The sequence below is a fragment of the Gasterosteus aculeatus genome, chromosome 2 (genome assembly GCF_964276395.1).
Source record: "Gasterosteus aculeatus chromosome 2, fGasAcu3.hap1.1, whole genome shotgun sequence".
Classification (NCBI taxonomy): Eukaryota; Metazoa; Chordata; class Actinopteri; order Perciformes; family Gasterosteidae; genus Gasterosteus; species Gasterosteus aculeatus.
The window spans coordinates 22,141,016-22,159,923 of NC_135689.1; the positions used below are offsets into that span (position 1 = coordinate 22,141,016).

The window sequence follows — 18,908 nt, forward strand, 5'->3', positions numbered from 1 at the left end:
AAAGTGACTCCATTTAATTGTCAAAACTACAAAACCTTTGACACATTTTAAAAGATTAGGTAAAGGACATAGAGTTGCTTACGGCCATACCTCTCTGGCTCCGCCTGATCTCGTCAGATCTCAGAAGCTAAGCAGAGTAGGGCCTGGTTAGTACTTGGATGGAAGACCGCCTGGGAATCCCAGGTGCCGTAAGCTTTTTCATTTCTCTCTCTGGAAGAAATCGAGAAGGCATTAGAAAGTGACTCCTTTTTCATTATCAAAACTCCAAAACCTTTGACACATTTTAAAAGATTAGGAAGAGGACATACAGTTGCTTACGGCCATACCTCTCTGGCTCCGCCTGATCTCGTCTGATCTCAGAAGCTAAGCAGAGTAGGGCCTGGTTAGTACTTGGATGGAAGACCGCCTGGGAATCCCAGGTGCTGTAAGCTTTTTTATTTCGATCTGTAAAAGACACAAAGAAGAACTTAGAAAGTGACTCCATTTCATTGTCAAAACTCCAAAACCTTTGACACATTTTAAAAGATTAGGTAGAGGACATACAGTTGCTTACGGCCATACCTCTCTGGCTCCGCCTGATCTCGTCAGATCTCAGAAGCTAAGCAGAGTAGGGCCTGGTTAGTACTTGGATGGAAGACCGCCTGGGAATCCCAGGTGCTGTAAGCTTTTTCATTTCGATCTGTAAAAGACACAGAGAAGGCCTTAGAAAGTGACTCCATTTAATTGTCAAAACTACAAAACCTTTGACACATTTTAAAAGATTAGGTAGAGGACTTACAGTTGCTTACGGCCATACCTCTCTGGCTCCGCCTGATCTCGTCTGATCTCAGAAGCTAAGGAGAGTAGGGCCTGGTTAGTACTTGGATGGAAGACCGCCTGGGAATCCCAGGTGCCGTAAGCTTTTTCATTTCTATCTGTAAAAGACACAGAGAAGGCCTTAGAAAGTGACTCCATTTCATTGTCAAAACTACAAAACCTTTGACACATTTTAAAAGATTAGGTAGAGGACATACAGTTGCTTACAGCCATACCTCTCTGGCTCCGCCTGATCTCGTCTGATCTCAGAAGCTAAGCAGAGTAGGGCCTGGTTAGTACTTGGATGGAAGACCGCCTGGGAATCCCAGGTGCCGTAAGCTTTTTCATTTCTCTCTCTGGAAGAAATCGAGAAGGCATTAGAAAGTGACTCCTTTTTCATTATCAAAACTCCAAAACCTTTGACACATTTTAAAAGATTAGGAAGAGGACATACAGTTGCTTACGGCCATACCTCTCTGGCTCCGCCTGATCTCGTCTGATCTCAGAAGCTAAGCAGAGTAGGGCCTGGTTAGTACTTGGATGGAAGACCGCCTGGGAATCCCAGGTGCTGTAAGCTTTTTTATTTCGATCTGTAAAAGACACAAAGAAGAACTTAGAAAGTGACTCCATTTCATTGTCAAAACTCCAAAACCTTTGACACATTTTAAAAGATTAGGTAGAGGACATACAGTTGCTTACGGCCATACCTCTCTGGCTCCGCCTGATCTCGTCAGATCTCAGAAGCTAAGCAGAGTAGGGCCTGGTTAGTACTTGGATGGAAGACCGCCTGGGAATCCCAGGTGCTGTAAGCTTTTTCATTTCGATCTGTAAAAGACACAGAGAAGGCCTTAGAAAGTGACTCCATTTAATTGTCAAAACTACAAAACCTTTGACACATTTTAAAAGATTAGGTAGAGGACTTACAGTTGCTTACGGCCATACCTCTCTGGCTCCGCCTGATCTCGTCTGATCTCAGAAGCTAAGGAGAGTAGGGCCTGGTTAGTACTTGGATGGAAGACCGCCTGGGAATCCCAGGTGCCGTAAGCTTTTTCATTTCTATCTGTAAAAGACACAGAGAAGGCCTTAGAAAGTGACTCCATTTCATTGTCAAAACTACAAAACCTTTGACACATTTTAAAAGATTAGGTAGAGGACATACAGTTGCTTACAGCCATACCTCTCTGGCTCCGCCTGATCTCGTCTGATCTCAGAAGCTAAGCAGAGTAGGGCCTGGTTAGTACTTGGATGGAAGACCGCCTGGGAATCCCAGGTGCCGTAAGCTTTTTCATTTCTCTCTCTGGAAGAAATCGAGAAGGCATTAGAAAGTGACTCCTTTTTCATTATCTAAACTCCAAAACCTTTGACACATTTTAAAATATTAGGAAGAGGACATACAGTTGCTTACGGCCATACCTCTCTGGCTTCGCCTGATCTCGTCTGATCTCAGAAGCTAAGCAGAGTAGGGCCTGGTTAGTACTTGGATGGAAGACCGCCTGGGAATCCCAGGTGCTGTAAGCTTTTTCATTTCGATCTGTAAAAGACACAGAGAAGGCCTTAGAAAGTGACTCCATTTAATTGTCAAAACTACAAAACCTTTGACACATTTTAAAAGATTAGGTAGAGGACATACAGATGCTTACGGCCATACCTCTCTGGCTCCGCCTGATCTCGTCAGATCTCAGAAGCTAAGCAGAGTAGGGCCTGGTTAGTACTTGGATGGAAGACCGCCTGGGAATCCCAGGTGCCGTAAGCTTTTTCATTTCTCTCTCTGGAAGAAATCGAGAAGGCATTAGAAAGTGACTCCTTTTTCATTATCAAAACTCCAAAACCTTTGACACATTTTAAAAGATTAGGAAGAGGACATACAGTTGCTTACGGCCATACCTCTCTGGCTCCGCCTGATCTCGTCTGATCTCAGAAGCTAAGCAGAGTAGGGCCTGGTTAGTACTTGGATGGAAGACCGCCTGGGAATCCCAGGTGCTGTAAGCTTTTTTATTTCGATCTGTAAAAGACACAAAGAAGAACTTAGAAAGTGACTCCATTTCATTGTCAAAACTACAAAACCTTTGACACATTTTAAAAGATTAGGAAGAGGACATACAGTTGCTTACGGCCATACCTCTCTGGCTCCGCCTGATCTCGTCAGATCTCAGAAGCTAAGCAGAGTAGGGCCTGGTTAGTACTTGGATGGAAGACCGCCTGGGAATCCCAGGTGCCGTAAGCTTTTTCATTTCTCTCTCTGGAAGAAATCGAGAAGGCATTAGAAAGTGACTCCTTTTTCATTATCTAAACTCCAAAACCTTTGACACATTTTAAAATATTAGGAAGAGGACATACAGTTGCTTACGGCCATACCTCTCTGGCTTCGCCTGATCTCGTCTGATCTCAGAAGCTAAGCAGAGTAGGGCCTGGTTAGTACTTGGATGGAAGACCGCCTGGGAATCCCAGGTGCTGTAAGCTTTTTCATTTCGATCTGTAAAAGACACAGAGAAGGCCTTAGAAAGTGACTCCATTTAATTGTCAAAACTACAAAACCTTTGACACATTTTAAAAGATTAGGTAGAGGACATACAGTTGCTTACGGCCATACCTCTCTGGCTCCGCCTGATCTCGTCAGATCTCAGAAGCTAAGCAGAGTAGGGCCTGGTTAGTACTTGGATGGAAGACCGCCTGGGAATCCCAGGTGCCGTAAGCTTTTTCATTTCTCTCTCTGGAAGAAATCGAGAAGGCATTAGAAAGTGACTCCTTTTTCATTATCAAAACTCCAAAACCTTTGACACATTTTAAAAGATTAGGAAGAGGACATACAGTTGCTTACGGCCATACCTCTCTGGCTCCGCCTGATCTCGTCTGATCTCAGAAGCTAAGCAGAGTAGGGCCTGGTTAGTACTTGGATGGAAGACCGCCTGGGAATCCCAGGTGCTGTAAGCTTTTTCATTTCGATCTGTAAAAGACACAGAGAAGGCCTTAGAAAGTGACTCCATTTCATTGTCAAAACTACAAAACCTTTGACACATTTTAAAAGATTAGGTAGAGGACATACAGTTGCTTACGGCCATACCTCTCTGGCTCCGCCTGATCTCGTCTGATCTCAGAAGCTAAGCAGAGTAGGGCCTGGTTAGTACTTGGATGGAAGACCGCCTGGGAATCCCAGGTGCCGTAAGCTTTTTCATTTCTATCTGTAAAAGACACAGAGAAGGCCTTAGAAAGTGACTCCATTTCATTGTCAAAACTACAAAACCTTTGACACATTTTAAAAGATTAGGTAGAGGACATACAGTTGCTTACGGCCATACCTCTCTGGCTCCGCCTGATCTCGTCTGATCTCAGAAGCTAAGCAGAGTAGGGCCTGGTTAGTACTTGGATGGAAGACCGCCTGGGAATCCCAGGTGCTGTAAGCTTTTTCATTTCGATCTGTAAAAGACACAGAGAAGGCCTTAGAAAGTGACTCCATTTCATTGTCAAAACTACAAAACCTTTGACACATTTTAAAAGATTAGGAAGAGGACATACAGTTGCTTACGGCCATACCTCTCTGGCTCCGCCTGATCTCGTCAGATCTCAGAAGCTAAGCAGAGTAGGGCCTGGTTAGTACTTGGATGGAAGACCGCCTGGGAATCCCAGGTGCCGTAAGCTTTTTCATTTCTCTCTCTGGAAGAAATCGAGAAGGCATTAGAAAGTGACTCCTTTTTCATTATCAAAACTCCAAAACCTTTGACACATTTTAAAAGATTAGGAAGAGGACATACAGTTGCTTACGGCCATACCTCTCTGGCTCGGCCTGATCTCGTCTGATCTCAGAAGCTAAGCAGAGTAGGGCCTGGTTAGTACTTGGATGGAAGACCGCCTGGGAATCCCAGGTGCTGTAAGCTTTTTCATTTCGATCTGTAAAAGACACAGAGAAGGCCTTAGAAAGTGACTCCATTTCATTGTCAAAACTACAAAACCTTTGACACATTTTAAAAGATTAGGAAGAGGACATACAGTTGCTTACGGCCATACCTCTCTGGCTCCGCCTGATCTCGTCAGATCTCAGAAGCTAAGCAGAGTAGGGCCTGGTTAGTACTTGGATGGAAGACCGCCTGGGAATCCCAGGTGCCGTAAGCTTTTTCATTTCTCTCTCTGGAAGAAATCGAGAAGGCATTAGAAAGTGACTCCTTTTTCATTATCTAAACTCCAAAACCTTTGACACATTTTAAAATATTAGGAAGAGGACATACAGTTGCTTACGGCCATACCTCTCTGGCTTCGCCTGATCTCGTCTGATCTCAGAAGCTAAGCAGAGTAGGGCCTGGTTAGTACTTGGATGGAAGACCGCCTGGGAATCCCAGGTGCTGTAAGCTTTTTTATTTCGATCTGTAAAAGACACAAAGAAGAACTTAGAAAGTGACTCCATTTCATTGTATAAACTCCAAAACCTTTGACACATTTTAAAAGATTAGGTAGAGGACATACAGTTGCTTACGGCCATACCTCTCTGGCTCCGCCTGATCTCGTCTGATCTCAGAAGCTAAGCAGAGTAGGGCCTGGTTAGTACTTGGATGGAAGACCGCCTGGGAATCCCAGGTGCTGTAAGCTTTTTCATTTCGATCTGTAAAAGACACAGAGAAGGCCTTAGAAAGTGACTCCATTTCATTGTCAAAACTACAAAACCTTTGACACATTTTAAAAGATTAGGAAGAGGACATACAGTTGCTTACGGCCATACCTCTCTGGCTCCGCCTGATCTCATCAGATCTCAGAAGCTAAGCAGAGTAGGGCCTGGTTAGTACTTGGATGGAAGACCGCCTGGGAATCCCAGGTGCCGTAAGCTTTTTCATTTCTCTCTCTGGAAGAAATCGAGAAGGCATTAGAAAGTGACTCCTTTTTCATTATCAAAACTCCAAAACCTTTGACACATTTTAAAAGATTAGGAAGAGGACATACAGTTGCTTACGGCCATACCTCTCTGGCTCCGCCTGATCTCGTCTGATCTCAGAAGCTAAGCAGAGTAGGGCCTGGTTAGTACTTGGATGGAAGACCGCCTGGGAATCCCAGGTGCCGTAAGCTTTTTCATTTCTCTCTCTGGAAGAAATCGAGAAGGCATTAGAAAGTGACTCCTTTTTCATTATCTAAACTCCAAAACCTTTGACACATTTTAAAATATTAGGAAGAGGACATACAGTTGCTTACGGCCATACCTCTCTGGCTTCGCCTGATCTCGTCTGATCTCAGAAGCTAAGCAGAGTAGGGCCTGGTTAGTACTTGGATGGAAGACCGCCTGGGAATCCCAGGTGCTGTAAGCTTTTTCATTTCGATCTGTAAAAGACACAGAGAAGGCCTTAGAAAGTGACTCCATTTAATTGTCAAAACTACAAAACCTTTGACACATTTTAAAAGATTAGGTAGAGGACATACAGTTGCTTACGGCCATACCTCTCCGGCTCCGCCTGATCTCGTCAGATCTCAGAAGCTAAGCAGAGTAGGGCCTGGTTAGTACTTGGATGGAAGACCGCCTGGGAATCCCAGGTGCCGTAAGCTTTTTCATTTCTCTCTCTGGAAGAAATCGAGAAGGCATTAGAAAGTGACTCCTTTTTCATTATCAAAACTCCAAAACCTTTGACACATTTTAAAAGATTAGGAAGAGGACATACAGTTGCTTACGGCCATACCTCTCTGGCTCCGCCTGATCTCGTCTGATCTCAGAAGCTAAGCAGAGTAGGGCCTGGTTAGTACTTGGATGGAAGACCGCCTGGGAATCCCAGGTGCCGTAAGCTTTTTCATTTCTCTCTCTGGAAGAAATCGAGAAGGCATTAGAAAGTGACTCCTTTTTCATTATCTAAACTCCAAAACCTTTGACACATTTTAAAATATTAGGAAGAGGACATACAGTTGCTTACGGCCATACCTCTCTGGCTTCGCCTGATCTCGTCTGATCTCAGAAGCTAAGCAGAGTAGGGCCTGGTTAGTACTTGGATGGAAGACCGCCTGGGAATCCCAGGTGCTGTAAGCTTTTTCATTTCGATCTGTAAAAGACACAGAGAAGGCCTTAGAAAGTGACTCCATTTAATTGTCAAAACTACAAAACCTTTGACACATTTTAAAAGATTAGGTAGAGGACATACAGTTGCTTACGGCCATACCTCTCTGGCTCCGCCTGATCTCGTCAGATCTCAGAAGCTAAGCAGAGTAGGGCCTGGTTAGTACTTGGATGGAAGACCGCCTGGGAATCCCAGGTGCCGTAAGCTTTTTCATTTCTCTCTCTGGAAGAAATCGAGAAGGCATTAGAAAGTGACTCCTTTTTCATTATCAAAACTCCAAAACCTTTGACACATTTTAAAAGATTAGGAAGAGGACATACAGTTGCTTACGGCCATACCTCTCTGGCTCCGCCTGATCTCGTCTGATCTCAGAAGCTAAGCAGAGTAGGGCCTGGTTAGTACTTGGATGGAAGACCGCCTGGGAATCCCAGGTGCTGTAAGCTTTTTTATTTCGATCTGTAAAAGACACAAAGAAGAACTTAGAAAGTGACTCCATTTCATTGTCAAAACTCCAAAACCTTTGACACATTTTAAAAGATTAGGTAGAGGACATACAGTTGCTTACGGCCATACCTCTCTGGCTCCGCCTGATCTCGTCAGATCTCAGAAGCTAAGCAGAGTAGGGCCTGGTTAGTACTTGGATGGAAGACCGCCTGGGAATCCCAGGTGCTGTAAGCTTTTTCATTTCGATCTGTAAAAGACACAGAGAAGGCCTTAGAAAGTGACTCCATTTAATTGTCAAAACTACAAAACCTTTGACACATTTTAAAAGATTAGGTAGAGGACATACAGTTGCTTACGGCCATACCTCTCTGGCTCCGCCTGATCTCGTCAGATCTCAGAAGCTAAGCAGAGTAGGGCCTGGTTAGTACTTGGATGGAAGACCGCCTGGGAATCCCAGGTGCTGTAAGCTTTTTCATTTCGATCTGTAAAAGACACAGAGAAGGCCTTAGAAAGTGACTCCATTTCATTGTCAAAACTACAAAACCTTTGACACATTTTAAAAGATTAGGAAGAGGACATACAGTTGCTTACGGCCATACCTCTCTGGCTCCGCCTGATCTCGTCAGATCTCAGAAGCTAAGCAGAGTAGGGCCTGGTTAGTACTTGGATGGAAGACCGCCTGGGAATCCCAGGTGCCGTAAGCTTTTTCATTTCTCTCTCTGGAAGAAATCGAGAAGGCATTAGAAAGTGACTCCTTTTTCATTATCTAAACTCCAAAACCTTTGACACATTTTAAAATATTAGGAAGAGGACATACAGTTGCTTACGGCCATACCTCTCTGGCTTCGCCTGATCTCGTCTGATCTCAGAAGCTAAGCAGAGTAGGGCCTGGTTAGTACTTGGATGGAAGACCGCCTGGGAATCCCAGGTGCTGTAAGCTTTTTCATTTCGATCTGTAAAAGACACAGAGAAGGCCTTAGAAAGTGACTCCATTTAATTGTCAAAACTACAAAACCTTTGACACATTTTAAAAGATTAGGTAGAGGACATACAGTTGCTTACGGCCATACCTCTCTGGCTCCGCCTGATCTCGTCAGATCTCAGAAGCTAAGCAGAGTAGGGCCTGGTTAGTACTTGGATGGAAGACCGCCTGGGAATCCCAGGTGCCGTAAGCTTTTTCATTTCTCTCTCTGGAAGAAATCGAGAAGGCATTAGAAAGTGACTCCTTTTTCATTATCAAAACTCCAAAACCTTTGACACATTTTAAAAGATTAGGAAGAGGACATACAGTTGCTTATGGCCATACCTCTCTGGCTCCGCCTGATCTCGTCTGATCTCAGAAGCTAAGCAGAGTAGGGCCTGGTTAGTACTTGGATGGAAGACCGCCTGGGAATCCCAGGTGCCGTAAGCTTTTTCATTTCTCTCTCTGGAAGAAATCGAGAAGGCATTAGAAAGTGACTCCTTTTTCATTATCTAAACTCCAAAACCTTTGACACATTTTAAAATATTAGGAAGAGGACATACAGTTGCTTACGGCCATACCTCTCTGGCTTCGCCTGATCTCGTCTGATCTCAGAAGCTAAGCAGAGTAGGGCCTGGTTAGTACTTGGATGGAAGACCGCCTGGGAATCCCAGGTGCTGTAAGCTTTTTCATTTCGTCTGTAAAAGACACAGAGAAGGCCTTAGAAAGTGACTCCATTTAATTGTCAAAACTACAAAACCTTTGACACATTTTAAAAGATTAGGTAGAGGACATACAGTTGCTTACGGCCATACCTCTCTGGCTCCGCCTGATCTCGTCAGATCTCAGAAGCTAAGCAGAGTAGGGCCTGGTTAGTACTTGGATGGAAGACCGCCTGGGAATCCCAGGTGCCGTAAGCTTTTTCATTTCTCTCTCTGGAAGAAATCGAGAAGGCATTAGAAAGTGACTCCTTTTTCATTATCAAAACTCCAAAACCTTTGACACATTTTAAAAGATTAGGAAGAGGACATACAGTTGCTTACGGCCATACCTCTCTGGCTCCGCCTGATCTCGTCTGATCTCAGAAGCTAAGCAGAGTAGGGCCTGGTTAGTACTTGGATGGAAGACCGCCTGGGAATCCCAGGTGCTGTAAGCTTTTTTATTTCGATCTGTAAAAGACACAAAGAAGAACTTAGAAAGTGACTCCATTTCATTGTCAAAACTCCAAAACCTTTGACACATTTTAAAAGATTAGGTAGAGGACATACAGTTGCTTACGGCCATACCTCTCTGGCTCCGCCTGATCTCGTCAGATCTCAGAAGCTAAGCAGAGTAGGGCCTGGTTAGTACTTGGATGGAAGACCGCCTGGGAATCCCAGGTGCCGTAAGCTTTTTCATTTCTCTCTCTGGAAGAAATCGAGAAGGCATTAGAAAGTGACTCCTTTTTCATTATCTAAACTCCAAAACCTTTGACACATTTTAAAATATTAGGAAGAGGACATACAGTTGCTTACGGCCATACCTCTCTGGCTTCGCCTGATCTCGTCTGATCTCAGAAGCTAAGCAGAGTAGGGCCTGGTTAGTACTTGGATGGAAGACCGCCTGGGAATCCCAGGTGCTGTAAGCTTTTTCATTTCGATCTGTAAAAGACACAGAGAAGGCCTTAGAAAGTGACTCCATTTAATTGTCAAAACTACAAAACCTTTGACACATTTTAAAAGATTAGGTAGAGGACATACAGTTGCTTACGGCCATACCTCTCTGGCTCCGCCTGATCTCGTCAGATCTCAGAAGCTAAGCAGAGTAGGGCCTGGTTAGTACTTGGATGGAAGACCGCCTGGGAATCCCAGGTGCTGTAAGCTTTTTCATTTCGATCTGTAAAAGACACAGAGAAGGCCTTAGAAAGTGACTCCATTTAATTGTCAAAACTACAAAACCTTTGACACATTTTAAAAGATTAGGTAGAGGACATACAGTTGCTTACGGCCATACCTCTCTGGCTCCGCCTGATCTCGTCTGATCTCAGAAGCTAAGCAGAGTAGGGCCTGGTTAGTACTTGGATGGAAGACCGCCTGGGAATCCCAGGTGCCGTAAGCTTTTTCATTTCTATCTGTAAAAGACACAGAGAAGGCCTTAGAAAGTGACTCCATTTCATTGTCAAAACTACAAAACCTTTGACACATTTTAAAAGATTAGGAAGAGGACATACAGTTGCTTATGGCCATACCTCTCTGGCTCCGCCTGATCTCGTCAGATCTCAGAAGCTAAGCAGAGTAGGGCCTGGTTAGTACTTGGATGGAAGACCGCCTGGGAATCCCAGGTGCCGTAAGCTTTTTCATTTCTCTCTCTGGAAGAAATCGAGAAGGCATTAGAAAGTGACTCCTTTTTCATTATCTAAACTCCAAAACCTTTGACACATTTTAAAATATTAGGAAGAGGACATACAGTTGCTTACGGCCATACCTCTCTGGCTTCGCCTGATCTCGTCTGATCTCAGAAGCTAAGCAGAGTAGGACCTGGTTAGTACTTGGATGGAAGACCGCCTGGGAATCCCAGGTGCTGTAAGCTTTTTCATTTCGATCTGTAAAAGACACAGAGAAGGCCTTAGAAAGTGACTCCATTTAATTGTCAAAACTACAAAACCTTTGACACATTTTAAAAGATTAGGTAGAGGACATACAGTTGCTTACGGCCATACCTCTCTGGCTCCGCCTGATCTCGTCTGATCTCAGAAGCTAAGCAGAGTAGGGCCTGGTTAGTACTTGGATGGAAGACCGCCTGGGAATCCCAGGTGCTGTAAGCTTTTTTATTTCGATCTGTAAAAGACACAGAGAAGAACTTAGAAAGTGACTCCATTTCATTGTCAAAACTCCAAAACCTTTGACACATTTTAAAAGATTAGGTAGAGGACATACAGTTGCTTACGGCCATACCTCTCTGGCTCCGCCTGATCTCGTCAGATCTCAGAAGCTAAGCAGAGTAGGGCCTGGTTAGTACTTGGATGGAAGACCGCCTGGGAATCCCAGGTGCCGTAAGCTTTTTCATTTCTCTCTCTGGAAGAAATCGAGAAGGCATTAGAAAGTGACTCCTTTTTCATTATCAAAACTCCAAAACCTTTGACACATTTTAAAAGATTAGGAAGAGGACATACAGTTGCTTACGGCCATACCTCTCTGGCTCCGCCTGATCTCGTCTGATCTCAGAAGCTAAGCAGAGTAGGGCCTGGTTAGTACTTGGATGGAAGACCGCCTGGGAATCCCAGGTGCTGTAAGCTTTTTTATTTCGATCTGTAAAAGACACAAAGAAGAACTTAGAAAGTGACTCCATTTCATTGTCAAAACTCCAAAACCTTTGACACATTTTAAAAGATTAGGTAGAGGACATACAGTTGCTTACGGCCATACCTCTCTGGCTCCGCCTGATCTCGTCAGATCTCAGAAGCTAAGCAGAGTAGGGCCTGGTTAGTACTTGGATGGAAGACCGCCTGGGAATCCCAGGTGCTGTAAGCTTTTTCATTTCGATCTGTAAAAGACACAGAGAAGGCCTTAGAAAGTGACTCCATTTAATTGTCAAAACTACAAAACCTTTGACACATTTTAAAAGATTAGGTAGAGGACATACAGTTGCTTACGGCCATACCTCTCTGGCTCCGCCTGATCTCGTCTGATCTCAGAAGCTAAGCAGAGTAGGGCCTGGTTAGTACTTGGATGGAAGACCGCCTGGGAATCCCAGGTGCCGTAAGCTTTTTCATTTCTCTCTCTGGAAGAAATCGAGAAGGCATTAGAAAGTGACTCCTTTTTCATTATCAAAACTCCAAAACCTTTGACACATTTTAAAAGATTAGGAAGAGGACATACAGTTGCTTACGGCCATACCTCTCTGGCTCCGCCTGATCTCGTCTGATCTCAGAAGCTAAGCAGAGTAGGGCCTGGTTAGTACTTGGATGGAAGACCGCCTGGGAATCCCAGGTGCTGTAAGCTTTTTTATTTCGATCTGTAAAAGACACAGAGAAGAACTTAGAAAGTGACTCCATTTCATTGTCAAAACTCCAAAACCTTTGACACATTTTAAAAGATTAGGTAGAGGACATACAGTTGCTTACGGCCATACCTCTCTGGCTCCGCCTGATCTCGTCAGATCTCAGAAGCTAAGCAGAGTAGGGCCTGGTTAGTACTTGGATGGAAGACCGCCTGGGAATCCCAGGTGCCGTAAGCTTTTTCATTTCTCTCTCTGGAAGAAATCGAGAAGGCATTAGAAAGTGACTCCTTTTTCATTATCAAAACTCCAAAACCTTTGACACATTTTAAAAGATTAGGAAGAGGACATACAGTTGCTTACGGCCATACCTCTCTGGCTCCGCCTGATCTCGTCTGATCTCAGAAGCTAAGCAGAGTAGGGCCTGGTTAGTACTTGGATGGAAGACCGCCTGGGAATCCCAGGTGCTGTAAGCTTTTTTATTTCGATCTGTAAAAGACACAAAGAAGAACTTAGAAAGTGACTCCATTTCATTGTCAAAACTCCAAAACCTTTGACACATTTTAAAAGATTAGGTAGAGGACATACAGTTGCTTACGGCCATACCTCTCTGGCTCCGCCTGATCTCGTCAGATCTCAGAAGCTAAGCAGAGTAGGGCCTGGTTAGTACTTGGATGGAAGACCGCCTGGGAATCCCAGGTGCTGTAAGCTTTTTCATTTCGATCTGTAAAAGACACAGAGAAGGCCTTAGAAAGTGACTCCATTTAATTGTCAAAACTACAAAACCTTTGACACATTTTAAAAGATTAGGTAGAGGACATACAGTTGCTTACGGCCATACCTCTCTGGCTCCGCCTGATCTCGTCTGATCTCAGAAGCTAAGCAGAGTAGGGCCTGGTTAGTACTTGGATGGAAGACCGCCTGGGAATCCCAGGTGCCGTAAGCTTTTTCATTTCTCTCTCTGGAAGAAATCGAGAAGGCATTAGAAAGTGACTCCTTTTTCATTATCAAAACTCCAAAACCTTTGACACATTTTAAAAGATTAGGAAGAGGACATACAGTTGCTTACGGCCATACCTCTCTGGCTCGGCCTGATCTCGTCTGATCTCAGAAGCTAAGCAGAGTAGGGCCTGGTTAGTACTTGGATGGAAGACCGCCTGGGAATCCCAGGTGCTGTAAGCTTTTTCATTTCGATCTGTAAAAGACACAGAGAAGGCCTTAGAAAGTGACTCCATTTCATTGTCAAAACTACAAAACCTTTGACACATTTTAAAAGATTAGGAAGAGGACATACAGTTGCTTACGGCCATACCTCTCTGGCTCCGCCTGATCTCGTCAGATCTCAGAAGCTAAGCAGAGTAGGGCCTGGTTAGTACTTGGATGGAAGACCGCCTGGGAATCCCAGGTGCCGTAAGCTTTTTCATTTCTCTCTCTGGAAGAAATCGAGAAGGCATTAGAAAGTGACTCCTTTTTCATTATCAAAACTCCAAAACCTTTGACACATTTTAAAAGATTAGGAAGAGGACATACAGTTGCTTACGGCCATACCTCTCTGGCTCCGCCTGATCTCGTCTGATCTCAGAAGCTAAGCAGAGTAGGGCCTGGTTAGTACTTGGATGGAAGACCGCCTGGGAATCCCAGGTGCTGTAAGCTTTTTCATTTCGATCTGTAAAAGACACAGAGAAGGCCTTAGAAAGTGACTCCATTTCATTGTCAAAACTACAAAACCTTTGACACATTTTAAAAGATTAGGAAGAGGACATACAGTTGCTTACGGCCATACCTCTCTGGCTCCGCCTGATCTCGTCTGATCTCAGAAGCTAAGCAGAGTAGGGCCTGGTTAGTACTTGGATGGAAGACCGCCTGGGAATCCCAGGTGCTGTAAGCTTTTTCATTTCGATCTGTAAAAGACACAGAGAAGGCCTTAGAAAGTGACTCCATTTCATTGTCAAAACTACAAAACCTTTGACACATTTTAAAAGATTAGGAAGAGGACATACAGTTGCTTACGGCCATACCTCTCTGGCTCCGCCTGATCTCGTCAGATCTCAGAAGCTAAGCAGAGTAGGGCCTGGTTAGTACTTGGATGGAAGACCGCCTGGGAATCCCAGGTGCCGTAAGCTTTTTCATTTCTCTCTCTGGAAGAAATCGAGAAGGCATTAGAAAGTGACTCCTTTTTCATTATCTAAACTCCAAAACCTTTGACACATTTTAAAATATTAGGAAGAGGACATACAGTTGCTTACGGCCATACCTCTCTGGCTTCGCCTGATCTCGTCTGATCTCAGAAGCTAAGCAGAGTAGGGCCTGGTTAGTACTTGGATGGAAGACCGCCTGGGAATCCCAGGTGCTGTAAGCTTTTTCATTTCGATCTGTAAAAGACACAGAGAAGGCCTTAGAAAGTGACTCCATTTAATTGTCAAAACTACAAAACCTTTGACACATTTTAAAAGATTAGGTAGAGGACATACAGTTGCTTACGGCCATACCTCTCTGGCTCCGCCTGATCTCGTCAGATCTCAGAAGCTAAGCAGAGTAGGGCCTGGTTAGTACTTGGATGGAAGACCGCCTAGGAATCCCAGGTGCCGTAAGCTTTTTCATTTCTATCTGTAAAAGACACAGAGAAGGCCTTAGAAAGTGACTCCATTTCATTGTCAAAACTACAAAACCTTTGACACATTTTAAAAGATTAGGTAGAGGACATACAGTTGCTTACGGCCATACCTCTCTGGCTCCGCCTGATCTCGTCTGATCTCAGAAGCTAAGCAGAGTAGGGCCTGGTTAGTACTTGGATGGAAGACCGCCTGGGAATCCCAGGTGCCGTAAGCTTTTTCATTTCTCTCTCTGGAAGAAATCGAGAAGGCATTAGAAAGTGACTCCTTTTTCATTATCAAAACTCCAAAACCTTTGACACATTTTAAAAGATTAGGAAGAGGACATACAGTTGCTTACGGCCATACCTCTCTGGCTCGGCCTGATCTCGTCTGATCTCAGAAGCTAAGCAGAGTAGGGCCTGGTTAGTACTTGGATGGAAGACCGCCTGCGAATCCCAGGTGCTGTAAGCTTTTTCATTTCGATCTGTAAAAGACACAGAGAAGGCCTTAGAAAGTGACTCCTTTTTCATTATCAAAACTCCAAAACCTTTGACACATTTTAAAAGATTAGGTAGAGGACATACAGTTGCTTACGGCCATACCTCTCTGGCTCCGCCTGATCTCGTCTGATCTCAGAAGCTAAGCAGAGTAGGGCCTGGTTAGTACTTGGATGGAAGACCGCCTGGGAATCCCAGGTGCTGTAAGCTTTTTCATTTCGATCTGTAAAAGACACAGAGAAGGCCTTAGAAAGTGACTCCATTTCATTGTCAAAACTACAAAACCTTTGACACATTTTAAAAGATTAGGAAGAGGACATACAGTTGCTTACGGCCATACCTCTCTGGCTCCGCCTGATCTCGTCAGATCTCAGAAGCTAAGCAGAGTAGGGCCTGGTTAGTACTTGGATGGAAGACCGCCTGGGAATCCCAGGTGCCGTAAGCTTTTTCATTTCTCTCTCTGGAAGAAATCGAGAAGGCATTAGAAAGTGACTCCTTTTTCATTATCAAAACTCCAAAACCTTTGACACATTTTAAAAGATTAGGAAGAGGACATACAGTTGCTTACGGCCATACCTCTCTGGCTCCGCCTGATCTCGTCTGATCTCAGAAGCTAAGCAGAGTAGGGCCTGGTTAGTACTTGGATGGAAGACCGCCTGGGAATCCCAGGTGCTGTAAGCTTTTTCATTTCGATCTGTAAAAGACACAGAGAAGGCCTTAGAAAGTGACTCCATTTCATTGTCAAAACTACAAAACCTTTGACACATTTTAAAAGATTAGGAAGAGGACATACAGTTGCTTACGGCCATACCTCTCTTGCTCCGCCTGATCTCGTCTGATCTCAGAAGCTAAGCAGAGTAGGGCCTGGTTAGTACTTGGATGGAAGACCGCCTGGGAATCCCAGGTGCCGTAAGCTTTTTCATTTCTCTCTCTGGAAGAAATCGAGAAGGCATTAGAAAGTGACTCCTTTTTCATTATCAAAACTCCAAAACCTTTGACACATTTTAAAAGATTAGGAAGAGGACATACAGTTGCTTACGGCCATACCTCTCTGGCTCCGCCTGATCTCGTCTGATCTCAGAAGCTAAGCAGAGTAGGGCCTGGTTAGTACTTGGATGGAAGACCGCCTGGGAATCCCAGGTGCTGTAAGCTTTTTCATTTCGATCTGTAAAAGACACAGAGAAGGCCTTAGAAAGTGACTCCATTTCATTGTCAAAACTACAAAACCTTTGACACATTTTAAAAGATTAGGAAGAGGACATACGGTTGCTTACGGCCATACCTCTCTGGCTCCGCCTGATCTCGTCAGATCTCAGAAGCTAAGCAGAGTAGGGCCTGGTTAGTACTTGGATGGAAGACCGCCTGGGAATCCCAGGTGCCGTAAGCTTTTTCATTTCTCTCTCTGGAAGAAATCGAGAAGGCATTAGAAAGTGACTCCTTTTTCATTATCAAAACTCCAAAACCTTTGACACATTTTAAAAGATTAGGAAGAGGACATACTGTTGCTTACGGCCATACCTCTCTGGCTCCGCCTGATCTCGTCTGATCTCAGAAGCTAAGCAGAGTAGGGCCTGGTTAGTACTTGGATGGAAGACCGCCTGGGAATCCCAGGTGCTTTAAGCTTTTTCATTTCGATCTGTAAAAGACACAGAGAAGGCCTTAGAAAGTGACTCCATTTCATTGTCAAAACTACAAAACCTTTGACACATTTTAAAAGATTAGGAAGAGGACATACAGTTGCTTACGGCCATACCTCTCTTGCTCCGCCTGATCTCGTCTGATCTCAGAAGCTAAGCAGAGTAGGGCCTGGTTAGTACTTGGATGGAAGACCGCCTGGGAATCCCAGGTGCCGTAAGCTTTTTCATTTCTCTCTCTGGAAGAAATCGAGAAGGCATTAGAAAGTGACTCCTTTTTCATTATCAAAACTCCAAAACCTTTGACACATTTTAAAAGATTAGGAAGAGGACATACAGTTGCTTACGGCCATACCTCTCTGGCTCCGCCTGATCTCGTCTGATCTCAGAAGCTAAGCAGAGTAGGGCCTGGTTAGTACTTGGATGGAAGACCGCCTGGGAATCCCAGGTGCTGTAAGCTTTTTCATTTCGATCTGTAAAAGACACAGAGAAGGCCTTAGAAAGTGACTCCATTTCATTGTCAAAACTACAAAACCTTTGACACATTTTAAAAGATTAGGAAGAGGACATACAGTTGCTTACGGCCATACCTCTCTGGCTCCGCCTGATCTCGTCAGATCTCAGAAGCTAAGCAGAGTAGGGCCTGGTTAGTACTTGGATGGAAGACCGCCTGGGAATCCCAGGTGCCGTAAGCTTTTTCATTTCTCTCTCTGGAAGAAATCGAGAAGGCATTAGAAAGTGACTCCTTTTTCATTATCTAAACTCCAAAACCTTTGACACATTTTAAAATATTAGGAAGAGGACATACAGTTGCTTACGGCCATACCTCTCTGGCTTCGCCTGATCTCGTCTGATCTCAGAAGCTAAGCAGAGTAGGGCCTGGTTAGTACTTGGATGGAAGACCGCCTGGGAATCCCAGGTGCTGTAAGCTTTTTTATTTCGATCTGTAAAAGACACAGAGAAGGCCTTAGAAAGTGACTCCATTTCATTGTCAAAACTACAAAACCTTTGACACATTTTAAAAGATTAGGAAGAGGACATACAGTTGCTTACGGCCATACCTCTCTGGCTCCGCCTGATCTCGTCTGATCTCAGAAGCTAAGCAGAGTAGGGCCTGGTTAGTACTTGGATGGAAGACCGCCTGGGAATCCCAGGTGCTGTAAGCTTTTTCATTTCGATCTGTAAAAGACACAGAGAAGGCCTTAGAAAGTGACTCCATTTCATTGTCAAAACTACAAAACCTTTGACACATTTTAAAAGATTAGGAAGAGGACATACAGTTGCTTACGGCCATACCTCTCTGGCTCCGCCTGATCTCGTCAGATCTCAGAAGCTAAGCAGAGTAGGGCCTGGTTAGTACTTGGATGGAAGACCGCCTGGGAATCCCAGGTGCCGTAAGCTTTTTCATTTCTCTCTCTGGAAGAAATCGAGAAGGCATTAGAAAGTGACTCCTTTTTCATTATCAAAACTCCAAAACCTTTGACACATTTTAAAAGATTAGGAAGAGGACATACAGTTGCTTACGGCCATACCTCTCTGGCTCCGCCTGATCTCGTCTGATCTCAGAAGCTAAGCAGAGTAGGGCCTGGTTAGTACTTGGATGGAAGACCGCCTGGGAATCCCAGGTGCCGTAAGCTTTTTCATTTCTCTCTCTGGAAGAAATCGAGAAGGCATTAGAAAGTGACTCCTTTTTCATTATCTAAACTCCAAAACCTTTGACACATTTTAAAATATTAGGAAGAGGACATACAGTTGCTTACGGCCATACCTCTCTGGCTTCGCCTGATCTCGTCTGATCTCAGAAGCTAAGCAGAGTAGGGCCTGGTTAGTACTTGGATGGAAGACCGCCTGGGAATCCCAGGTGCTGTAAGCTTTTTCATTTCGATCTGTAAAAGACACAGAGAAGGCCTTAGAAAGTGACTCCATTTAATTGTCAAAACTACAAAACCTTTGACACATTTTAAAAGATTAGGTAGAGGACATACAGT

General features: G+C 44.3%; 80 non-coding genes across 80 annotated transcripts; all 80 read left to right on the forward strand.

Moving 5' to 3' along the window:
• The first annotated feature begins 76 nt into the window (after nucleotides 1-76).
• Nucleotides 77-195, forward strand: LOC144404713 (5S ribosomal RNA). Its single transcript, XR_013466655.1, has one exon. It is a non-coding gene; the product is annotated as a 5S ribosomal RNA (ribosomal RNA).
• A 117-nt stretch (nucleotides 196-312) lies between these two features.
• On the forward strand, nucleotides 313-431 carry LOC144395892 (5S ribosomal RNA). The gene has a single exon (XR_013458036.1). It is a non-coding gene; the product is annotated as a 5S ribosomal RNA (ribosomal RNA).
• A 116-nt stretch (nucleotides 432-547) lies between these two features.
• LOC144389713 (5S ribosomal RNA) lies at nucleotides 548-666 on the forward strand. Its single transcript, XR_013453861.1, has one exon. It is a non-coding gene; the product is annotated as a 5S ribosomal RNA (ribosomal RNA).
• A 116-nt stretch (nucleotides 667-782) lies between these two features.
• Nucleotides 783-901, forward strand: LOC144398988 (5S ribosomal RNA). The gene has a single exon (XR_013461133.1). It is a non-coding gene; the product is annotated as a 5S ribosomal RNA (ribosomal RNA).
• Nucleotides 902-1,017: 116 nt separating this feature from the next.
• Nucleotides 1,018-1,136, forward strand: LOC144398718 (5S ribosomal RNA). Its single transcript, XR_013460865.1, has one exon. It is a non-coding gene; the product is annotated as a 5S ribosomal RNA (ribosomal RNA).
• Nucleotides 1,137-1,253: 117 nt separating this feature from the next.
• On the forward strand, nucleotides 1,254-1,372 carry LOC144395893 (5S ribosomal RNA). Its single transcript, XR_013458037.1, has one exon. It is a non-coding gene; the product is annotated as a 5S ribosomal RNA (ribosomal RNA).
• Nucleotides 1,373-1,488: 116 nt separating this feature from the next.
• Nucleotides 1,489-1,607, forward strand: LOC144389716 (5S ribosomal RNA). The gene has a single exon (XR_013453865.1). It is a non-coding gene; the product is annotated as a 5S ribosomal RNA (ribosomal RNA).
• A 116-nt stretch (nucleotides 1,608-1,723) lies between these two features.
• LOC144398989 (5S ribosomal RNA) lies at nucleotides 1,724-1,842 on the forward strand. The gene has a single exon (XR_013461134.1). It is a non-coding gene; the product is annotated as a 5S ribosomal RNA (ribosomal RNA).
• Nucleotides 1,843-1,958: 116 nt separating this feature from the next.
• On the forward strand, nucleotides 1,959-2,077 carry LOC144398719 (5S ribosomal RNA). Its single transcript, XR_013460866.1, has one exon. It is a non-coding gene; the product is annotated as a 5S ribosomal RNA (ribosomal RNA).
• A 117-nt stretch (nucleotides 2,078-2,194) lies between these two features.
• Nucleotides 2,195-2,313, forward strand: LOC144391267 (5S ribosomal RNA). Its single transcript, XR_013455177.1, has one exon. It is a non-coding gene; the product is annotated as a 5S ribosomal RNA (ribosomal RNA).
• A 116-nt stretch (nucleotides 2,314-2,429) lies between these two features.
• On the forward strand, nucleotides 2,430-2,548 carry LOC144404724 (5S ribosomal RNA). The gene has a single exon (XR_013466666.1). It is a non-coding gene; the product is annotated as a 5S ribosomal RNA (ribosomal RNA).
• A 117-nt stretch (nucleotides 2,549-2,665) lies between these two features.
• On the forward strand, nucleotides 2,666-2,784 carry LOC144395894 (5S ribosomal RNA). The gene has a single exon (XR_013458038.1). It is a non-coding gene; the product is annotated as a 5S ribosomal RNA (ribosomal RNA).
• Nucleotides 2,785-2,900: 116 nt separating this feature from the next.
• Nucleotides 2,901-3,019, forward strand: LOC144404735 (5S ribosomal RNA). Its single transcript, XR_013466677.1, has one exon. It is a non-coding gene; the product is annotated as a 5S ribosomal RNA (ribosomal RNA).
• A 117-nt stretch (nucleotides 3,020-3,136) lies between these two features.
• On the forward strand, nucleotides 3,137-3,255 carry LOC144391270 (5S ribosomal RNA). The gene has a single exon (XR_013455179.1). It is a non-coding gene; the product is annotated as a 5S ribosomal RNA (ribosomal RNA).
• Nucleotides 3,256-3,371: 116 nt separating this feature from the next.
• Nucleotides 3,372-3,490, forward strand: LOC144404746 (5S ribosomal RNA). The gene has a single exon (XR_013466688.1). It is a non-coding gene; the product is annotated as a 5S ribosomal RNA (ribosomal RNA).
• A 117-nt stretch (nucleotides 3,491-3,607) lies between these two features.
• On the forward strand, nucleotides 3,608-3,726 carry LOC144395895 (5S ribosomal RNA). Its single transcript, XR_013458039.1, has one exon. It is a non-coding gene; the product is annotated as a 5S ribosomal RNA (ribosomal RNA).
• Nucleotides 3,727-3,842: 116 nt separating this feature from the next.
• On the forward strand, nucleotides 3,843-3,961 carry LOC144401547 (5S ribosomal RNA). Its single transcript, XR_013463482.1, has one exon. It is a non-coding gene; the product is annotated as a 5S ribosomal RNA (ribosomal RNA).
• A 116-nt stretch (nucleotides 3,962-4,077) lies between these two features.
• LOC144395896 (5S ribosomal RNA) lies at nucleotides 4,078-4,196 on the forward strand. The gene has a single exon (XR_013458040.1). It is a non-coding gene; the product is annotated as a 5S ribosomal RNA (ribosomal RNA).
• A 116-nt stretch (nucleotides 4,197-4,312) lies between these two features.
• LOC144404757 (5S ribosomal RNA) lies at nucleotides 4,313-4,431 on the forward strand. Its single transcript, XR_013466699.1, has one exon. It is a non-coding gene; the product is annotated as a 5S ribosomal RNA (ribosomal RNA).
• Nucleotides 4,432-4,548: 117 nt separating this feature from the next.
• Nucleotides 4,549-4,667, forward strand: LOC144399196 (5S ribosomal RNA). The gene has a single exon (XR_013461341.1). It is a non-coding gene; the product is annotated as a 5S ribosomal RNA (ribosomal RNA).
• A 116-nt stretch (nucleotides 4,668-4,783) lies between these two features.
• LOC144404768 (5S ribosomal RNA) lies at nucleotides 4,784-4,902 on the forward strand. Its single transcript, XR_013466710.1, has one exon. It is a non-coding gene; the product is annotated as a 5S ribosomal RNA (ribosomal RNA).
• Nucleotides 4,903-5,019: 117 nt separating this feature from the next.
• Nucleotides 5,020-5,138, forward strand: LOC144391272 (5S ribosomal RNA). The gene has a single exon (XR_013455181.1). It is a non-coding gene; the product is annotated as a 5S ribosomal RNA (ribosomal RNA).
• Nucleotides 5,139-5,254: 116 nt separating this feature from the next.
• On the forward strand, nucleotides 5,255-5,373 carry LOC144395897 (5S ribosomal RNA). Its single transcript, XR_013458041.1, has one exon. It is a non-coding gene; the product is annotated as a 5S ribosomal RNA (ribosomal RNA).
• Nucleotides 5,374-5,489: 116 nt separating this feature from the next.
• On the forward strand, nucleotides 5,490-5,608 carry LOC144401463 (5S ribosomal RNA). The gene has a single exon (XR_013463398.1). It is a non-coding gene; the product is annotated as a 5S ribosomal RNA (ribosomal RNA).
• Nucleotides 5,609-5,725: 117 nt separating this feature from the next.
• Nucleotides 5,726-5,844, forward strand: LOC144401548 (5S ribosomal RNA). Its single transcript, XR_013463483.1, has one exon. It is a non-coding gene; the product is annotated as a 5S ribosomal RNA (ribosomal RNA).
• Nucleotides 5,845-5,961: 117 nt separating this feature from the next.
• LOC144391274 (5S ribosomal RNA) lies at nucleotides 5,962-6,080 on the forward strand. Its single transcript, XR_013455182.1, has one exon. It is a non-coding gene; the product is annotated as a 5S ribosomal RNA (ribosomal RNA).
• A 116-nt stretch (nucleotides 6,081-6,196) lies between these two features.
• On the forward strand, nucleotides 6,197-6,315 carry LOC144398171 (5S ribosomal RNA). Its single transcript, XR_013460318.1, has one exon. It is a non-coding gene; the product is annotated as a 5S ribosomal RNA (ribosomal RNA).
• A 117-nt stretch (nucleotides 6,316-6,432) lies between these two features.
• Nucleotides 6,433-6,551, forward strand: LOC144401549 (5S ribosomal RNA). Its single transcript, XR_013463484.1, has one exon. It is a non-coding gene; the product is annotated as a 5S ribosomal RNA (ribosomal RNA).
• Nucleotides 6,552-6,668: 117 nt separating this feature from the next.
• On the forward strand, nucleotides 6,669-6,787 carry LOC144391276 (5S ribosomal RNA). The gene has a single exon (XR_013455187.1). It is a non-coding gene; the product is annotated as a 5S ribosomal RNA (ribosomal RNA).
• A 116-nt stretch (nucleotides 6,788-6,903) lies between these two features.
• On the forward strand, nucleotides 6,904-7,022 carry LOC144404779 (5S ribosomal RNA). Its single transcript, XR_013466721.1, has one exon. It is a non-coding gene; the product is annotated as a 5S ribosomal RNA (ribosomal RNA).
• Nucleotides 7,023-7,139: 117 nt separating this feature from the next.
• LOC144395899 (5S ribosomal RNA) lies at nucleotides 7,140-7,258 on the forward strand. The gene has a single exon (XR_013458043.1). It is a non-coding gene; the product is annotated as a 5S ribosomal RNA (ribosomal RNA).
• Nucleotides 7,259-7,374: 116 nt separating this feature from the next.
• Nucleotides 7,375-7,493, forward strand: LOC144389718 (5S ribosomal RNA). Its single transcript, XR_013453869.1, has one exon. It is a non-coding gene; the product is annotated as a 5S ribosomal RNA (ribosomal RNA).
• A 116-nt stretch (nucleotides 7,494-7,609) lies between these two features.
• LOC144389722 (5S ribosomal RNA) lies at nucleotides 7,610-7,728 on the forward strand. Its single transcript, XR_013453871.1, has one exon. It is a non-coding gene; the product is annotated as a 5S ribosomal RNA (ribosomal RNA).
• Nucleotides 7,729-7,844: 116 nt separating this feature from the next.
• On the forward strand, nucleotides 7,845-7,963 carry LOC144404790 (5S ribosomal RNA). Its single transcript, XR_013466732.1, has one exon. It is a non-coding gene; the product is annotated as a 5S ribosomal RNA (ribosomal RNA).
• Nucleotides 7,964-8,080: 117 nt separating this feature from the next.
• LOC144391282 (5S ribosomal RNA) lies at nucleotides 8,081-8,199 on the forward strand. Its single transcript, XR_013455195.1, has one exon. It is a non-coding gene; the product is annotated as a 5S ribosomal RNA (ribosomal RNA).
• Nucleotides 8,200-8,315: 116 nt separating this feature from the next.
• Nucleotides 8,316-8,434, forward strand: LOC144404801 (5S ribosomal RNA). Its single transcript, XR_013466743.1, has one exon. It is a non-coding gene; the product is annotated as a 5S ribosomal RNA (ribosomal RNA).
• Nucleotides 8,435-8,551: 117 nt separating this feature from the next.
• On the forward strand, nucleotides 8,552-8,670 carry LOC144397025 (5S ribosomal RNA). The gene has a single exon (XR_013459171.1). It is a non-coding gene; the product is annotated as a 5S ribosomal RNA (ribosomal RNA).
• Nucleotides 8,671-8,787: 117 nt separating this feature from the next.
• On the forward strand, nucleotides 8,788-8,906 carry LOC144391283 (5S ribosomal RNA). Its single transcript, XR_013455196.1, has one exon. It is a non-coding gene; the product is annotated as a 5S ribosomal RNA (ribosomal RNA).
• Nucleotides 8,907-9,021: 115 nt separating this feature from the next.
• On the forward strand, nucleotides 9,022-9,140 carry LOC144404813 (5S ribosomal RNA). The gene has a single exon (XR_013466755.1). It is a non-coding gene; the product is annotated as a 5S ribosomal RNA (ribosomal RNA).
• Nucleotides 9,141-9,257: 117 nt separating this feature from the next.
• LOC144395900 (5S ribosomal RNA) lies at nucleotides 9,258-9,376 on the forward strand. The gene has a single exon (XR_013458044.1). It is a non-coding gene; the product is annotated as a 5S ribosomal RNA (ribosomal RNA).
• A 116-nt stretch (nucleotides 9,377-9,492) lies between these two features.
• LOC144404824 (5S ribosomal RNA) lies at nucleotides 9,493-9,611 on the forward strand. Its single transcript, XR_013466766.1, has one exon. It is a non-coding gene; the product is annotated as a 5S ribosomal RNA (ribosomal RNA).
• Nucleotides 9,612-9,728: 117 nt separating this feature from the next.
• Nucleotides 9,729-9,847, forward strand: LOC144391285 (5S ribosomal RNA). Its single transcript, XR_013455198.1, has one exon. It is a non-coding gene; the product is annotated as a 5S ribosomal RNA (ribosomal RNA).
• Nucleotides 9,848-9,963: 116 nt separating this feature from the next.
• LOC144389725 (5S ribosomal RNA) lies at nucleotides 9,964-10,082 on the forward strand. The gene has a single exon (XR_013453873.1). It is a non-coding gene; the product is annotated as a 5S ribosomal RNA (ribosomal RNA).
• A 116-nt stretch (nucleotides 10,083-10,198) lies between these two features.
• Nucleotides 10,199-10,317, forward strand: LOC144401550 (5S ribosomal RNA). The gene has a single exon (XR_013463485.1). It is a non-coding gene; the product is annotated as a 5S ribosomal RNA (ribosomal RNA).
• Nucleotides 10,318-10,433: 116 nt separating this feature from the next.
• Nucleotides 10,434-10,552, forward strand: LOC144396997 (5S ribosomal RNA). Its single transcript, XR_013459143.1, has one exon. It is a non-coding gene; the product is annotated as a 5S ribosomal RNA (ribosomal RNA).
• Nucleotides 10,553-10,669: 117 nt separating this feature from the next.
• LOC144398138 (5S ribosomal RNA) lies at nucleotides 10,670-10,788 on the forward strand. Its single transcript, XR_013460285.1, has one exon. It is a non-coding gene; the product is annotated as a 5S ribosomal RNA (ribosomal RNA).
• A 116-nt stretch (nucleotides 10,789-10,904) lies between these two features.
• Nucleotides 10,905-11,023, forward strand: LOC144395901 (5S ribosomal RNA). Its single transcript, XR_013458045.1, has one exon. It is a non-coding gene; the product is annotated as a 5S ribosomal RNA (ribosomal RNA).
• Nucleotides 11,024-11,139: 116 nt separating this feature from the next.
• Nucleotides 11,140-11,258, forward strand: LOC144404835 (5S ribosomal RNA). Its single transcript, XR_013466777.1, has one exon. It is a non-coding gene; the product is annotated as a 5S ribosomal RNA (ribosomal RNA).
• A 117-nt stretch (nucleotides 11,259-11,375) lies between these two features.
• On the forward strand, nucleotides 11,376-11,494 carry LOC144395902 (5S ribosomal RNA). The gene has a single exon (XR_013458046.1). It is a non-coding gene; the product is annotated as a 5S ribosomal RNA (ribosomal RNA).
• Nucleotides 11,495-11,610: 116 nt separating this feature from the next.
• LOC144389726 (5S ribosomal RNA) lies at nucleotides 11,611-11,729 on the forward strand. The gene has a single exon (XR_013453874.1). It is a non-coding gene; the product is annotated as a 5S ribosomal RNA (ribosomal RNA).
• A 116-nt stretch (nucleotides 11,730-11,845) lies between these two features.
• Nucleotides 11,846-11,964, forward strand: LOC144401551 (5S ribosomal RNA). The gene has a single exon (XR_013463486.1). It is a non-coding gene; the product is annotated as a 5S ribosomal RNA (ribosomal RNA).
• Nucleotides 11,965-12,081: 117 nt separating this feature from the next.
• LOC144395903 (5S ribosomal RNA) lies at nucleotides 12,082-12,200 on the forward strand. Its single transcript, XR_013458047.1, has one exon. It is a non-coding gene; the product is annotated as a 5S ribosomal RNA (ribosomal RNA).
• Nucleotides 12,201-12,316: 116 nt separating this feature from the next.
• On the forward strand, nucleotides 12,317-12,435 carry LOC144404847 (5S ribosomal RNA). Its single transcript, XR_013466788.1, has one exon. It is a non-coding gene; the product is annotated as a 5S ribosomal RNA (ribosomal RNA).
• Nucleotides 12,436-12,552: 117 nt separating this feature from the next.
• On the forward strand, nucleotides 12,553-12,671 carry LOC144395904 (5S ribosomal RNA). The gene has a single exon (XR_013458048.1). It is a non-coding gene; the product is annotated as a 5S ribosomal RNA (ribosomal RNA).
• A 116-nt stretch (nucleotides 12,672-12,787) lies between these two features.
• LOC144389727 (5S ribosomal RNA) lies at nucleotides 12,788-12,906 on the forward strand. The gene has a single exon (XR_013453876.1). It is a non-coding gene; the product is annotated as a 5S ribosomal RNA (ribosomal RNA).
• Nucleotides 12,907-13,022: 116 nt separating this feature from the next.
• Nucleotides 13,023-13,141, forward strand: LOC144401552 (5S ribosomal RNA). The gene has a single exon (XR_013463487.1). It is a non-coding gene; the product is annotated as a 5S ribosomal RNA (ribosomal RNA).
• Nucleotides 13,142-13,258: 117 nt separating this feature from the next.
• Nucleotides 13,259-13,377, forward strand: LOC144399197 (5S ribosomal RNA). Its single transcript, XR_013461342.1, has one exon. It is a non-coding gene; the product is annotated as a 5S ribosomal RNA (ribosomal RNA).
• Nucleotides 13,378-13,493: 116 nt separating this feature from the next.
• On the forward strand, nucleotides 13,494-13,612 carry LOC144404858 (5S ribosomal RNA). Its single transcript, XR_013466799.1, has one exon. It is a non-coding gene; the product is annotated as a 5S ribosomal RNA (ribosomal RNA).
• A 117-nt stretch (nucleotides 13,613-13,729) lies between these two features.
• Nucleotides 13,730-13,848, forward strand: LOC144395905 (5S ribosomal RNA). Its single transcript, XR_013458049.1, has one exon. It is a non-coding gene; the product is annotated as a 5S ribosomal RNA (ribosomal RNA).
• Nucleotides 13,849-13,964: 116 nt separating this feature from the next.
• Nucleotides 13,965-14,083, forward strand: LOC144395906 (5S ribosomal RNA). Its single transcript, XR_013458050.1, has one exon. It is a non-coding gene; the product is annotated as a 5S ribosomal RNA (ribosomal RNA).
• A 116-nt stretch (nucleotides 14,084-14,199) lies between these two features.
• On the forward strand, nucleotides 14,200-14,318 carry LOC144404869 (5S ribosomal RNA). The gene has a single exon (XR_013466810.1). It is a non-coding gene; the product is annotated as a 5S ribosomal RNA (ribosomal RNA).
• Nucleotides 14,319-14,435: 117 nt separating this feature from the next.
• Nucleotides 14,436-14,554, forward strand: LOC144391291 (5S ribosomal RNA). Its single transcript, XR_013455202.1, has one exon. It is a non-coding gene; the product is annotated as a 5S ribosomal RNA (ribosomal RNA).
• Nucleotides 14,555-14,670: 116 nt separating this feature from the next.
• LOC144397478 (5S ribosomal RNA) lies at nucleotides 14,671-14,789 on the forward strand. Its single transcript, XR_013459624.1, has one exon. It is a non-coding gene; the product is annotated as a 5S ribosomal RNA (ribosomal RNA).
• A 116-nt stretch (nucleotides 14,790-14,905) lies between these two features.
• LOC144401553 (5S ribosomal RNA) lies at nucleotides 14,906-15,024 on the forward strand. The gene has a single exon (XR_013463488.1). It is a non-coding gene; the product is annotated as a 5S ribosomal RNA (ribosomal RNA).
• A 117-nt stretch (nucleotides 15,025-15,141) lies between these two features.
• LOC144399653 (5S ribosomal RNA) lies at nucleotides 15,142-15,260 on the forward strand. The gene has a single exon (XR_013461799.1). It is a non-coding gene; the product is annotated as a 5S ribosomal RNA (ribosomal RNA).
• A 117-nt stretch (nucleotides 15,261-15,377) lies between these two features.
• On the forward strand, nucleotides 15,378-15,496 carry LOC144395907 (5S ribosomal RNA). Its single transcript, XR_013458051.1, has one exon. It is a non-coding gene; the product is annotated as a 5S ribosomal RNA (ribosomal RNA).
• A 116-nt stretch (nucleotides 15,497-15,612) lies between these two features.
• On the forward strand, nucleotides 15,613-15,731 carry LOC144404880 (5S ribosomal RNA). Its single transcript, XR_013466821.1, has one exon. It is a non-coding gene; the product is annotated as a 5S ribosomal RNA (ribosomal RNA).
• Nucleotides 15,732-15,848: 117 nt separating this feature from the next.
• LOC144395908 (5S ribosomal RNA) lies at nucleotides 15,849-15,967 on the forward strand. Its single transcript, XR_013458052.1, has one exon. It is a non-coding gene; the product is annotated as a 5S ribosomal RNA (ribosomal RNA).
• Nucleotides 15,968-16,083: 116 nt separating this feature from the next.
• LOC144397140 (5S ribosomal RNA) lies at nucleotides 16,084-16,202 on the forward strand. The gene has a single exon (XR_013459285.1). It is a non-coding gene; the product is annotated as a 5S ribosomal RNA (ribosomal RNA).
• A 117-nt stretch (nucleotides 16,203-16,319) lies between these two features.
• LOC144395910 (5S ribosomal RNA) lies at nucleotides 16,320-16,438 on the forward strand. The gene has a single exon (XR_013458054.1). It is a non-coding gene; the product is annotated as a 5S ribosomal RNA (ribosomal RNA).
• A 116-nt stretch (nucleotides 16,439-16,554) lies between these two features.
• On the forward strand, nucleotides 16,555-16,673 carry LOC144404891 (5S ribosomal RNA). The gene has a single exon (XR_013466833.1). It is a non-coding gene; the product is annotated as a 5S ribosomal RNA (ribosomal RNA).
• A 117-nt stretch (nucleotides 16,674-16,790) lies between these two features.
• Nucleotides 16,791-16,909, forward strand: LOC144399292 (5S ribosomal RNA). Its single transcript, XR_013461437.1, has one exon. It is a non-coding gene; the product is annotated as a 5S ribosomal RNA (ribosomal RNA).
• A 116-nt stretch (nucleotides 16,910-17,025) lies between these two features.
• On the forward strand, nucleotides 17,026-17,144 carry LOC144397141 (5S ribosomal RNA). Its single transcript, XR_013459286.1, has one exon. It is a non-coding gene; the product is annotated as a 5S ribosomal RNA (ribosomal RNA).
• A 117-nt stretch (nucleotides 17,145-17,261) lies between these two features.
• Nucleotides 17,262-17,380, forward strand: LOC144395911 (5S ribosomal RNA). The gene has a single exon (XR_013458055.1). It is a non-coding gene; the product is annotated as a 5S ribosomal RNA (ribosomal RNA).
• A 116-nt stretch (nucleotides 17,381-17,496) lies between these two features.
• LOC144404902 (5S ribosomal RNA) lies at nucleotides 17,497-17,615 on the forward strand. The gene has a single exon (XR_013466844.1). It is a non-coding gene; the product is annotated as a 5S ribosomal RNA (ribosomal RNA).
• Nucleotides 17,616-17,732: 117 nt separating this feature from the next.
• On the forward strand, nucleotides 17,733-17,851 carry LOC144391292 (5S ribosomal RNA). The gene has a single exon (XR_013455204.1). It is a non-coding gene; the product is annotated as a 5S ribosomal RNA (ribosomal RNA).
• Nucleotides 17,852-17,967: 116 nt separating this feature from the next.
• LOC144395912 (5S ribosomal RNA) lies at nucleotides 17,968-18,086 on the forward strand. The gene has a single exon (XR_013458056.1). It is a non-coding gene; the product is annotated as a 5S ribosomal RNA (ribosomal RNA).
• Nucleotides 18,087-18,202: 116 nt separating this feature from the next.
• Nucleotides 18,203-18,321, forward strand: LOC144404913 (5S ribosomal RNA). The gene has a single exon (XR_013466855.1). It is a non-coding gene; the product is annotated as a 5S ribosomal RNA (ribosomal RNA).
• Nucleotides 18,322-18,438: 117 nt separating this feature from the next.
• LOC144401554 (5S ribosomal RNA) lies at nucleotides 18,439-18,557 on the forward strand. Its single transcript, XR_013463489.1, has one exon. It is a non-coding gene; the product is annotated as a 5S ribosomal RNA (ribosomal RNA).
• Nucleotides 18,558-18,674: 117 nt separating this feature from the next.
• LOC144391297 (5S ribosomal RNA) lies at nucleotides 18,675-18,793 on the forward strand. The gene has a single exon (XR_013455209.1). It is a non-coding gene; the product is annotated as a 5S ribosomal RNA (ribosomal RNA).
• Nucleotides 18,794-18,908: the final 115 nt, after the last annotated feature.